Here is a 6,000-nt window from a genome sequence, read left to right as displayed (position 1 = left end):
GAAGTAAATGAAGAGTTTACACTTAATATGTAAGAATTCAAAAGAGAAGGAAATGTTTAAGGCAGTGATTCCTAATCTGGGGACACGATCCCTAGGGGTGCGAGGAGTGAGCAAGAGGGACGCAAGCTAGACAAAAATAAAATGTGAAATTTTGAATAAAACAGAATTTTCAATAAGCATTTACACTTCAATAACTTTCGAAACGCTTCATGTTTGATATTTTATCTTTCCTATTTCTATTCAAGATTTTTACTTCATTAAAAACTAAATAACTATGTAAATTATTATCTCTACAAAATTATCCAAAATAGGTATAAAATGCTATCATATTTTCACAAACTTATCAAGTAACGGGAAAGGAAAAACATAGTGTTATGTTTGACATTGCTTTTCCTTCAAATTTTTCTTGTTATTCGATGATAAGTTCGTCAAAGCACAACTGAAGTCACTATCTACTTGCAAACGGTTGCAATACGTTGATTTTATTGTGGTCAACAGTGGCGACGTAAGGCAAACTGGGGCCCGGGGCTAGTCACGTAGATGGGGGCCCCTTCTCGAAAAATCGTGATTTATACACTGCTATTTTTGTCATTCATTTGCACAATTATTATTTCTGTTTACTCCTCCCCCTTTCTCGTTGGTGTTGTGTTTAAACCATCTTAATCTAAGATATATTAAATAAATGGCGGTGATATTCAGCATCCCTGTATATTTTTTTTAATGCTCTAAAACGCTATCAGGCAGACATCTACAAATAAAACCGGCTATCACTGCACATTTTTAAACAAAGAACGCGATAGAAAAAGTATTATGGATGCAAATGTAATGAAAACTACAACCCACAACAGAAATAAGATATCAGTAATCATAAGAACAAATAAAACATAACAACAACAAAGAATTCAGAAGTTATCCTACACTTATACTATCCTAGTTTAAGCGCGTACAGTAATTACAGTAATTACAGTGGAATTAATCATCCTAATAATACATTTATAGACAAATTTAAATACAAAATGTAACAATGAGCTCAGTGGCGTATTTAGGATTTTGTTTCGTGGGGGTCATGCACATTCTCCTGAGTGGCTGTGTATATATACTGGGTCTATGTAAGTATACAGTTATTATATATAAATTTATCTATTTCGGGGGGCTTGAGCGCGATAGCCACCCCTAAATACTCCACTGAATGAACTGATATATAAAAAATGCTAATAATAATAAACCGACGCGATTTCTAAATGTAAGCTATGAATTTTCTAGAATATTGTTGTTCAGTTCCCGCCTTTGGTGTTTCTTCTGTGTGTTTTCTCATATGGTTAAGTTTATTCATGGTTTCTCATCTGTCTGAGTTTACGTTACCCAGGTTTTATTTGATTAGATTTTTCTCCTACAATTAGCCCCACTTACATTAACAATACAGTTTCTCTCCATTGATCATACAGATACTTGAACATTTTTTTTTTTACCGAACTATCAGTAAACCATGGCTAGAATACATTTAACTCCTGCGTGTCTTCTTCACTTACTTTTTAGGTTTATCTCCAGTGATAATATACGATTTATTTCGTCTCACTGCTTTCGCCGAAATACCAATGAATAGTTAAGCAGTAGAATGTTTTTCTCCTGTTTGTCTTTTTTACTATTGTTTTCAGATTTCACACTTATTTTATGATTATATAATTTTGTATTTAATAATTCAGTCACGTTTATATTTTATTATTTATGACTGTTTCCATTACCACTTACTAACTTAGTATTAGAATAGAGCCTATAACAAAAAATCCTGAATATATTTAACAATATATTAAAAACCTGTTTAATATATTTAACAATATAATATATTTAAAAATATATTTAACAATATATGAATATATTTAACAATATATTGAAAACCTGTTAATGGTATTGGGTCACAAAATATTTTTAGAATAAGGGAAGAAATACTGCATTAATTGGCAACTGTCCTGGAACCAACACATTTCAAGATATGTGTTTATGTATGTTTATATGTTCTATATTGTAGAGGGGCGAAACTTCGCGTTCATGGACGATAAGGAGATTCACACAAAACAACCTAATTTGTAGAGATCCTGGACAGTGAAAATATCTACAGAGTGGAATATCCACTGTCTTCTAATCTGAATCCAACTAAGCATGTCTGGATTTCCTTGGACGACAGGTTGCATAGCTGAATGCACTACCTTTGACCCTTCAAGATCTGAAAACTACCCTTGGGAAGAAATAGGATAACATAATCTGAAACTCTGAACAGCATGGCAAACAGATATTCGGGCTTTGAAGTCTAAAGTGGCAATACACCGTACTGATCTTCTCAGAACCACTTCATATTTATATCAACTGGTACTTCATGTCATCACTCCATAGCTCTTTCCATTTGTTTGCTTGGCGTTCCACGTCCTGTTTTTCTGCATGATGGCTATTTCCTTTCATATTTGATCAATAAAGCTGGCATAAATCAGTACTCGTATACTGGTCGTTTACTGTGGCTTGACTGCGTTAATAAGTTATGGCCGAAAATGTGATTATTCCCCTGGCACTTGTAAACCAGTAAATCCAATTTTCACTTTGACAATTTTTAACGCTGTTCTAGCATGTTTATGCTAAATTACTGCTAATAATTATCCTTTATCTATGTAAAGAAATTTAAAATAAATTTTCTTTTCAAATTTACTTTTTACACAAACATGTTTCCAGGTGATGTGCAAGCTGTTGGATACTATTCCCTGTGATGAGCACTTTTTTTTTTTTTTTTTTTTTTTTTTTTGTATCGACCCAGTATCATGAGGGAATTGGAGAACTGGCAATGGAAGTTGAAGTGCTTCCTACAGATTGCTTGTAGAAGAAACTGCATTGTAGCATCAGGGATTCTTTTACAAAAAAAGACATATCAATGTATATAGATACAAATATGACTTTCATAATAATACAACTATTTAAATATATATATATATATATATATATATATATATATATATATATATATATATATATATATATATATATATATATATATATATATATATATATATTTAAATAGTTGTATTATTATGAAAGTCATATTTGTATCTATCTATCTATCTATATATATATATATATATATATATATATATATATATATATATATATATTTAAATAGTCGTATTATTATGAAAGTCATATTTGTATCTATATACATTGATATGTCTTTTTCTGTATTAAAAGAATCCCTGATGCTACAATGCAGTTTCTTTTACAAGCAATCTGTAAGCAGCACTTCAACTTCCATTGCCAGTTCTCCAATTCCCTCATGATACTGGGTCGATACCAAAAAAAAATATGCCCATCACAAGGAATAGTATCCAACAGCTTGCACATCACCTGGAAACATGTTTGTGTAAAAAGTAAATTTGAAAAGAAAGTTTATTTTAAATTTCTTTACATAGATAAAGGATAATTATTAGCAGTAATTTAGCATAAACATGCTAGAACAGCGTTAAAAATTGTCAAAGTGAAAATTGGATTTTATCCTTTCAATATACTGTCTGTACTAGTCAGCTTGTTCCCGTGAAATTACCGAAGTTAAACTGCTCTTCTCGTGGTCAGCACTCTGTTGTTAATATTCGTTTAAACTACATGCTAAAGAAAAATCATAAATGTTTGGAAGAAAGCAATCATTACCAGCAAAGGAAGCCGATATGGTGACTACACATTTTACCTATATTACGAGTGTCAAAGCCGATTGATAGGACCTGCCTGGCACTTACTCGCCAGGCAGTAAGTAACTCGCCTCAGAATACCCCGAAGAAAGAGATAACAACCGCGTCAAAGTGTTATTGGAGTCAAACTATTATGAATTGTATGCTGAAAGAAAATTTTACTTTTCCTTTGAACGATTTAAATTTGGATATTAATGAAAAGTGTCAGAACACGATGTTAATTAGAATATTCATATACTGCATTAGTATTACATTGAAGGTCAGAACCAAAGAAAGCAAAGAGAAGTGCAATCATTTGACTCCATTATAATTCGCGAAATCTTGTATATAAGTAGAACTTCACTTGTTCTTCGCACGGGAAGACAAATTTGCAATAAAAGATAACTGGAAATTTGCAAATTGTAGATGTTGCCTCCTTTCCTCCCCTTCAGGAACTGGGCTTTCGAAAACAATGTGAGTAAATTTTTCCAGTAATTTCTAATGAGTATATTTCATTTCAGTAAGTGCCCTATATCGCAAAAAAAAAAAAAAAAAAAAAAAAATCTCTGTATACATATTATGATTTAGGTTACCCAACAAGCAGAAATCAAGGGTGTGGGTCAGGTCAAGTATATGGTCTTTCTGTGTGAACAGGAGATCTATCAAATTCTCGGGAATTGTTCATCGATCCATGAATGCATACCAGCTCCATAGAAAGAATGTGCCCCATCATGATGAAAATAAGAACTAAAGATACCTTCTTGGTTCGAAAATAAAGAAATATATATTCCAGCAGGAGCGTATGTCACTGCTGTGCATTAAGGCAGTGTCGATGAAAAATTTATTAATAATGGCATCTATTCCATATACCATATTACACCATTACATTTTGAATGATATGTTTCTTACTACCATCAATCCTCTCACGCATTGAACACCGATAATTATGCCGATTGACATCTTTACTTAAATTGAAACAAGCCTATTCACTGAACATTTGCCACATGTAAACGACAAATCCAGCTCGGGTAAGTCGCCCATGTACAGAAATCTAACCATTGGCTTGAAACTTCTCTTTTAGTTTATGTTCAATGTGCAGATTATAAGGATGCCCACAACTGGTATGAAATTTGGATAATGGAAGACTGACAGATAACCATTTCCAGTAAGAAGCAGCAAGTATGATGTTTAATACTCTTCAGATATGATGCTAGAACCTTGCCGCCCCCTCATTAGTGGCAGTGTCTGGTCACCTACTACGTCCCACAGTGCCAGCTTCGGAATTTAGCGATGTAACCCTTGGCAATGTCTTTGATACTATGTTACCATTAGATTAAAACGATTTCTCTCTTGTGATGCTTTGTGAGAAGCGTCTTTGATAACCTGCAATAAAACACATTCTGTCAGTAACAATTATACTTTTCAGACCTTTATTGTTCATAACATACAAACCGTAAAATATATGAAGAAAATAATGTAACTGAATTACTGAGCTCACTTACACCGAATTAATATGCAGCATGGGCCTTTCCCTATTTAAATTTTCGAACTTGTATGTAGCTCTTTCATTTCGAATTAGGTGTTGTGATGAAACTTGGCGTTGTTTCTGCGTTTATATTTGTCGCAGGAGACCAAAAATTAAAAAAAAAAAAAAAAGAGAGAGAGAGAGATGGACAGAAAAACTTGTAGAAGCGGCAATTATTGTAATAAGATGCTCATATCTTGGATCCCCTTAAGGTTACACACATGAAATTTAGTTTTGGAAATTTTCATTTAAAATAATGGAACGTACGTATCAGCGTATTTTAATGCTTTACATGAAATTGATGAAAAAGGCACAGTAGTGATTCAGTAAAATGTCCGCTGAAAGGTGTACGAATTTCGGACAAGACTTCGAGTTCAGATTTACTCTATTTGAAACAATTTTGGCATAACGAAAAATGTTGCGCACAATACGTTGTAATTTGCTAGAGTTAAGATATATAACTAAATAATATATATATGTTCAATGTGTAAGTTATAAGAATTCCCACAACTGGTATGAAATCTGGACAATAGGAAACTGACAGATAATTTCCAGTAAGAAGCAGCGAGTATTGTGTTTAATACTCTTCAGATATGATGCTAGAACCTTGAGCTATATATATGATGCTTTCTTATATATATATTACAATAAAATACTAGTAAGCAATGTGTAACTAACTTTTTCAAGCATGTGTCATTAAATTTTATGTTCGTTCTGATCTTGATAACGCTCCTACCATGGTCTATACAATCGAACGCCTTAGATAAATCAACAAAA

This window comes from Thermobia domestica, chromosome 11 (assembly GCF_964235325.1).
Source record: "Thermobia domestica chromosome 11, izTheDome1.hap1.1, whole genome shotgun sequence".
NCBI classification, from domain to species: Eukaryota; Metazoa; Arthropoda; class Insecta; order Zygentoma; family Lepismatidae; genus Thermobia; species Thermobia domestica.
The sequence above is the reverse complement of the archived record's forward strand: the minus strand, read 5'-3'. Positions refer to the sequence as shown.